Genomic DNA, 8,306 nt, shown 5'->3' with positions numbered 1-8,306 from the left:
ATATTATTATTGATTTGATGATTGATGCTTTTTTGATTCCATTGTAAAAATATGATTGATTCAACAATATATTATTGTTGAAGCAACAATATAATATTGTTTAAGCTACAATAGTGCATCCGAATTAATAATACCGCCCTTTTGATTTTGTGTTGGCTTGAATAAAAATGATTTATGTTTTCAAACAATTTATTTACACATCAATTCGATACACATCAACATCGATAGTACAGCTTACTTCCTAATTTATGTAAATTTACAGCTTGGGTCTTCATTTTTTCAATGTTACACAGTGCTTGTAATTCATTTGTTCTGATTATCTCAAACGATTGCAAATGTCTGTTAAAACAACTGTAGATCATTTTTTTACAAATTAAAATTAGTTGATTTTGATCATTAAGAATTATGTTTTCCACTTCATACATTCTTATGAGGTTTACTTGGCCTAAATAAAACACAGTTCCTTTGCTAAATACTATAGCTTTAAAAGAGTATCACATGCCGCTATATATTTTAAATAAGTTTTATGGTACTTTCAAGGCATTTCGGAACGTATTTCTAGATTGCTTTGAGAATAGGTCGTATGTGCAAAAGAGAGATTCTCTTTGATCGCGCTCTCTTTCGCTAATATATCGGCTAGTTTTGCATGTTTTGCTACATTTCTACTTCAGCATGATAGACAAAGCTATTGTCTTTGGATATCTGCCAAGAAATGCGAAGCAAACTTTTGTATATTTTCGTAATAATCGAAAGAGAATAGATCCAAAGAGAGACTCTCTTTTGCACATACGACCTATTTTCAAAGCACTCTAGATTTATGCGATTTTGAAACATTTTGGACTTCTCGAATATTCTTGATCTCAATGAATATCAACACTTTTCGCACAGTGCATGTCATTTGAAGTTTCCGACACTCAGTCTTCTTCTTCTTCTTTGCTCCGCAAAATTAAAAGTTTTCTCTGTTCTCGCAATAAGGTTTTACATCAAATAAACATAACCTCAAAAACCCAATCGAATGAACTCAATTTGACATTTATCGGTGGTAGGTTCATGAGGTTCATCCTATCTCCCGCAGCAAGCGGATGAACCTTTGTTTATATACAAACCACCGATACCTGTCAAATATGGAAGAAATTCATCAGGACGCAGCCGTGGCTTCATACGTGTGACGTCATACTGTAAAACCAAAAAGAGGCTTCAAAAAATATGGATTAAGAATCGACTGAGCCAATAAAATGAGATACAATTTTCGAAGGGAAAAGTCAATTGTGTCTCATCTTTCGGATCAAAGTAACCTACACTGTTAGATGACTTTACCCATTAATGGGTACTATGTTATTGTTGATATTATTCCCACCGTGAAAAATTCACCCATTTTCTTTAAAAAGCGCCACTACTCATTAAAATGGGTAGTGGCACTTTTTCAAGAAAATGGGTGAATTTTTCACGGTTGGGATAATATCAGCAATAACATAGTACCCATTAATGGGTAAAGTCATCTAACCGTGTAAGGATTCTATTTACATTTCCTATGACTGATTCTATCGCCCCTAATTCTCGTGAATGTTATTTGCCCCACTCAAAAGAGCGCGGTTTTAATAGTAAGGATCGCATGTGGCGTGTAATTGTGGCTAGATTAGGAATAAATTCACCAACAAAATTTATCAAGCCAAGAAGGGATCTTAAAGCCCCAAACGCAATATAACGGAACGGCGACGGAAACGGCAAATTTGAAAGAAAATATATGGGCTAACTGTCAAATTGTCCGTTTCCGTCGCCGTTCCGTTGAATTGCGTTTGGGGCTTAACTCTGGTGTTGAACAACCTCCCACTTTCAAATCAAGAATTGCTTTGATTTTCTCGTCAGTAGGTTTGATCCCTTTCTTAGAAATATGGTGACCAAGGAAAATTACTTCGCTAACGCAAAATTAGGATTTTTGCTCATTGACTCTCATGTTGTACTGCTTGATACGTTTCCAAACTTCTTTTAGTGTTTCATTGTGATCATCATCAGTTTCCCTGCCTTAAAAATATACTTTCTTCGAATGCGCACGATTTCAGCTTCATATCATCAGGATCAGGACCAGGCTTGTAAAATGTCATCTGCATGTCATTTGACTAATTTGTTCATAACTTTCTTTAGAAGCCAAATTTATTCCATAATTTTAGATGTACAGTAGCCGTTCGATAACTGCAAAATGTTTACTTTTCAGTTAACGAATGCCGTTCGATAACTGTAACGCACTCTAGACGTCAAACGGTTGTCAAAATTCTACGGACGAATGCAAATGACATTTTACAACACTGATCAGGACTCGTCTCGCTCAAAATCTCTGCATGTTTTCCTTTAAGGAACTCAAAACCCAGATTGATCCACCTAGCAGTAATACAGTGAAACCACCATGAGTCGATATTGAAGGGACCATCGACTCATGGAAATATCGAGATGTGGAATAGAAAATCGCTGGGAAGCTGTTTGAAGGGACCATCACAGTAACCCAGAAAATATTTTTTCATATGGCGTAAATTGCTTCCATGAGTCGATATCGAGTCATAGAACATCGACTCATGGAGGTTTGACTGTAGTGCGAGAAAGTCGTGCATTATTAAACAACCCAATCAAACAATCAAATGCATTATCGGGAAATTCGTTGAAATGCTGAATAATTTGATATATTGATTTTAAAATCACTAAGTGAAGTATTATTAGCGTGTGCGTTTTAAGCGAGTTTTTTTTTCATTATACCAGAAAGCTGCAAAAACGTTATATGGCGTTATGCGTCGTAACTTGCATGCAATCAAAGCTTGCGTTGCAATTGTTGTTCTAAAGTCGTGTACAAAATCGAATACAAGAGCTTGCACACTAGGGTGGCTCAAAAAACACTTTTTCAAAAATTTTGATGGGCCGCCCTCTTATTCGGTTCTATTTGATGCCCTGATGCTCTGGACAAAATTTCAGGCAAATCGGTCAACGTTTGGGCGGTGCTAAACTCGTCGGAAGTTTATATGCAAAAATGCATGCAGAAACATCCAAAAATAGTGATTTGCAGTTGGACGGTACAATTTACGATAAAGAACAATGATACTCATTCAGTTCTTGTAGAATTAAATACAGAATGTAATGCTGAAAACCGCGAGAAGATTAGAGTTTATTAGGTAAAGATATTAGCATTTTACTGGAGTGTTGTAGGGGTGAATTTATTTCTTTTCAAAGGTAAAAGAAACGAAATTTGCACAAACCCCACTACAGAGAAATGCTAATAACATAGCCAGGCAAAGCCTAATCTTCTCGCGGTTTTCTGCATAACATTCTGTATTAAATTCTTCAAGATATGGATGAGTATCATAGTTCTTCTTTCTAAGTTGCCGTCCAACTGCAATTCACTGTTTTTGGATGTTTCTGCATACATATTTGCATATAAACTTCCAACGAGTTTAGCACCGCCCAAACGTTGACCGATTTGGCTGAAATTTTGTCCAGAGCATCAAGCATCAAATAAATCAAATAAGGAGGGCGGCCCATCAAAAAAAGTTTTTCCCATACTAATTTGAGCCACCCTATTGCACACTCAGTTTTTATTTCTGCAGCTCGGCAAAATCCGCACAGCCGTGTGCTCAGCTAATAAAAACCCAGATTAATCCACCTAGCGTTGGTGGTGCCTTTCTCGCATTTAGTTAAGACATCAACCTTATATGGGGTTGTTATGGTCCGATGTACCATTTTCTTCATAACTTTTTAACGCAATGACCGATCGTTATAAAATTCAAGTGTGATCAACAAGGCTTTGTCCCCTGTCGAATGAAACTTGTTGCGAGAAAATCGGTTAAGGATTACTATACGAAAAGTGTCTAATGTTTTTTATAGTGGGCTTCGTGGCCGTGCGGTTAGCGACGTCAATCGTCTAGACGCATGCGCTGTGGAGTGTGGGTTCGATTCCCGCCCCGGTACAGAGAAAACTTTTCGTAAAGCGAAAAGCTCTCCACTGGTCCACTGGGTGTTGTGTAAATGTCCTGTCCGTTGTCTCATGCTAGATGTTAAGTGTTCAGTCTGTGCGACCTCTGGTCGAAGACGGTGATTCTGTCGTTCTGTCGTTCGTTTATAGCTTTTGTGCGCACACATACACACACACATACACACACACATACACACGGTTGGGGGCAGCAGGGACTTTGTCCAAGGGCTTGACGACCCCTCCCCATGGCCACTGCGAGTTAGATCGGGACCATCGTCCCTAACCCCTAATCCCAAGGCGTCAAGCGACCCGTGCCGAGGGGATGCATGGCCAAAGGGGTGAAATAATAAGCTAGGCCTTTAACGGAGCCTGTGGGGTAACTGGGCACCCTCCACAGTAATTGTCCCTTACCGCGTCATGCTGGGCTCTGGCGTGGTGGACCTCTTTTCCCGAGCAACTCGTGGGACCAAAATGGAAAACCAAGTCAATTCTTCAATTAGTGGTAGTAGTGTAGGCGACAACCCCTTCGCAAGAGGTGGGTTGTTCAGGTCTCCGCCTAGGAGGCCAGAGGCAATAGTCGGCAGCTCAGTGCGCAGCGCCAGCGTGGGTCACTCAACCTTCCTCTCGGCTATAAAAACGCCGGTAGGGGTTATTGACGGCCCATGGCTTGTGGAGGCGATGAACCGCAAACGCGATGGGCTTTCGGCCTTCGAGGTGGCGACGGAACAGCTGGACGCCATCATCGACTTTGCGTCATCGAAGCATAATATCAGCAAGGGCCTCAAGAGGAGCTTGCAGAAACTTCGAAAGTCGATGCTGGACGCCAAGCTGGAGAGGGCGGTCGGGACGGCCAAGTCTAAACCCGTGAAATCCGTGGAGTCCCAGACTGAGGCCCAAGGATTCGCGGACTCGGGCAAGATCGAATCGACCGAGGGCGAACCAGCGAAGACGGTGGTGCCAAAGTCTACCCAGACGGAGGCTCAAGTATTTGCGGGCACGTCGGGGGTGACTGCTCCAACGGAGCAGACACAAAAATCAGGGAGACAGTCTCCAGGGAAAGAGCTCCCTGGGGGCTGCTCCAAAACGCGGAGGGTTACTACCCCGAACAAGGGTAGTGGGGCTGGGAAGCTGAACCCCGACCAGGTACCTCCAAAACCGGGGGAAGAAGGACCTGGAAAGGTCCTTCCATTCAGGAAAAACGGTGATAAGGGGTTACGGCAGGCTGAAAGTTCTCAGCCGCACCAGACCAGGGAAATAGAGGGGGGTGACGCCTCCTGGACCCTGGTCAAGAACAAGAGGAAACCGAAGACGTCAAGGGCCGAAAAGAAGGCCCAGGCGAATGAGGGTAGCAAGAAGTCTAGGGTAGGCGCCAATCGCTCCAGGGGCGATGCCCTAGTCATCACTGCGGACGAGGCTAAGTACTCGGATGTTTTGAAGGCGATGAGGAGTGACGTCAAGCTCGGTGAACTCGGCGCCGACGTACGTCGAATAAGACGTATCCGGATGGGCGAGATGATACTCGAGCTGAAGCGGGGCGTCTCGCAAAGGGCGCCGCCTACAAGAAGTTGGCGGAGGAGGTCCTAGGCGGGACGGTCAAGGTGAGGGCACTCACGACGGAGGTGAATCTAAGGGTTAAAGACCTGGACGAGATCACTGAAGTCGAAGAGCTCGTCACGGCACTGCGGCGACAGTGTGAAGTGGAAACGCCCACCGCAGCCGTTCGGCTACGGAAAGGTCCGGCAGGCACGCAGGTAGCATTGGTTCGGCTATCTGCAGCGGACGCCTCCAAGGTAGTCAAGTTAGGGAGCGTCAAGGTGGGATGGTCGGTATGCCCTGTGCGCATATACGAGCAACCCGAAGTTAGCTTCAAGTGCCTGGAACCGGGGCACTAGCAATGGGACTGCAAAGGCCCTGACAGAAGCAATCTCTGCCGACGCTGCGGATTGGAGGGACATAACCCAAGCACCCAAGGATTGGAAATTGTCTCGACTTCCCTGGGCATAAAAGTATCATCGTGTTAGCCACATGATATACGAATGCAGAGATGGTAACTTGGCTTAGAAACCTCGCAGTTAATAACTGTGGAAGTGCTTAATGAACACTAGGCTGCGAGGCGGCAATGTCCCAGTGGGGGATGTAATGCCAATGAAGAAGAAGAAGAACCCAAGCAATCAGAAGTTCGGATAAGAAGGGCTATTTTGGCTTAATCAGCTCTCATTTTAAGTAATTTTTTGTATGGTGGGAGCGTAAAAGTGAACTTGAAAGTTCCGTTAAGGATGCTTGGAACTTGATGTGAACCATAGTGAACCAATTAGTTCGGTTAAGAGTAAATTTAAGTAAAATCTGAACTTCTGGTTGCTTGGGAAGGCACAATGCTGCACGAACCCTCCCAATTGTTTGATTTGTTCCAGCAAAGCAGTGAACAGCAAGCACCCCATGGGGGGTTTGATGTGCCCGGAGTTTAAGCGTGCTGCAAAATCAAAGTGCAGGTAACGCAGCTGGCTTGCTCGGCCTCGCCCGAGTGTTTGGTGTGCGCAGGTTTAGAGGAAACGGCGGAACACGTGTTGTTCGTGTGCTCACGTTTTCGCGCAATGCATGACCACATGCTTGCCACATGTGGTCTGGACACTACCCCGGTCAACCTAGTTCGGAGGATGTGTAAAGATGAAGTTGGCTGGAACGCCGTTTTATCGGCTATCGCCCAAATAGTCTCGGAGCTACACAGAAGGTGGCGCGTGGACTCAAGGATGGCTTGTTCAGGCGCAAATAAGAGGAGGTCCAAGGGATCGGAGTCGGCTTCATGGGTCATACCGGTGGTCATGCTCTGTGGTCGAACTCGATCCTTTTATCGAACAAGTGGCCGCGCGAAGAACAACATGGTATCGTCGCATTCGCGGCGTCGGTCAACCGGGCGGGTTCCAAGCCCGAGGACGGAAAGGGGTCCTCGTCAAGGCTGGGGCAGGCGTAGGCACCGCGTCGGCAAGTCCCTCTGTGTGCTGGCGAATAGGCCCTATCGCAGAAAGGTCAATTTGGGGTGCACGCGGCATCATCATTCGTGATACCAGTCGTGCAAAAGGAAGCAGGCGCGAAGTCGACCCTGCCCACCTTCCGAGGACATAGGGCGTGGTAAGGCCACCTGGAAAGCCGGCAACGCGCTGGCACGATACCATGGTGTTCTTCTAAAAAAGCGAGTTACGATGTTCGGTGCTGCAAGGACACGCAGCTAACCTCTAGGGTGCGTTGTGCACTGCCCCCCCTTTGAAGCATTACTTTCTGGTTGTACCGAAGGGACCATGGGCTTGGCGGCAATGGAAACGGTTTAGCGGGTCGGGAATGTAATCCTGCCTCCCTCGGTGATCCCTAACCCCGCACTTCCTGGTCAGTCAACCCAGGATGTCTGTTGAGATTCCCCCTCCATTGCTTAGGAAGAAAAAAAATCATCTGGTTTCTACCTGTCCACAAACAGTGCATTTAGCACTGAGCGATAATGCTTCCGTTACGATGTTTTTGATTTCATTTTGTTCTAAGTGAGACGTCTGTTTCTCTGTGCTACCGCTAAAAGCATTAGGGGAACTTACGCTTGCGGCAGCAACATAATAAATTCTCAATTAAAATAATCAGGACTTGACAGAAAACTCACATAATTTTAGAAATTTTCCACGATTTTGAGGACAAATATTGCTTTTTTCGATCATCGAACATTTTTACAAGCCTCCAGAAGAAATCATGGATCACAGAAAATTGTATCAATATCCAATTGTTTCAATCAATTGTAGATTCAAAGCGAACTTCCAAGAAATCGTAAGAATGTCAAAGAATCTTTTTGGGAACTCAGAATTCCTTATGGACTAGAATTCAAGCTATGTTTGTGGTTTTCAGATTTTAATTAATCTTTCAAGGTTCGTGGGAAACTTTTTTCCGTGGGTTTTTCATAATCCGTTTAAACGTACTTCATGTATCTTAACTTTCAATTTTTTTAATTAATCTGGAAAACGTTTAGATCATTTAGTAATCTGGGTTCGATTCTTCTTCTTCTTCTTTTTCTTCTTCTTCTTTTTCTTCTTCTTCTTTTTCTTCTTCTTCTTATTGGCATTACATCCCCACACTGGGACAGAGCCGCCTTGCAGCTTAGTGTTCATTAAGGACATAGTTGGGAGAGTACCACAATGGCAGTCAATATGGCACCGGACCATCCACGGGTCAACCCCACACCTCCCGCACTCCTCTCCCACCAACATTCGAATGCATCGAACAGCATCGAACGAAAGAATAATATTCAAATTACTAACCTGTTCACAGCATATTTATTCACTTCCCGTGATAATGAACATGTTTTTTCAAATAGTCCTATGAA

The sequence above is a fragment of the Armigeres subalbatus genome, chromosome 1 (assembly GCF_024139115.2).
Source record: "Armigeres subalbatus isolate Guangzhou_Male chromosome 1, GZ_Asu_2, whole genome shotgun sequence".
NCBI classification, from domain to species: domain Eukaryota; kingdom Metazoa; phylum Arthropoda; class Insecta; order Diptera; family Culicidae; genus Armigeres; species Armigeres subalbatus.
The sequence above is the reverse complement of the archived record's forward strand: the minus strand, read 5'-3'. Positions refer to the sequence as shown.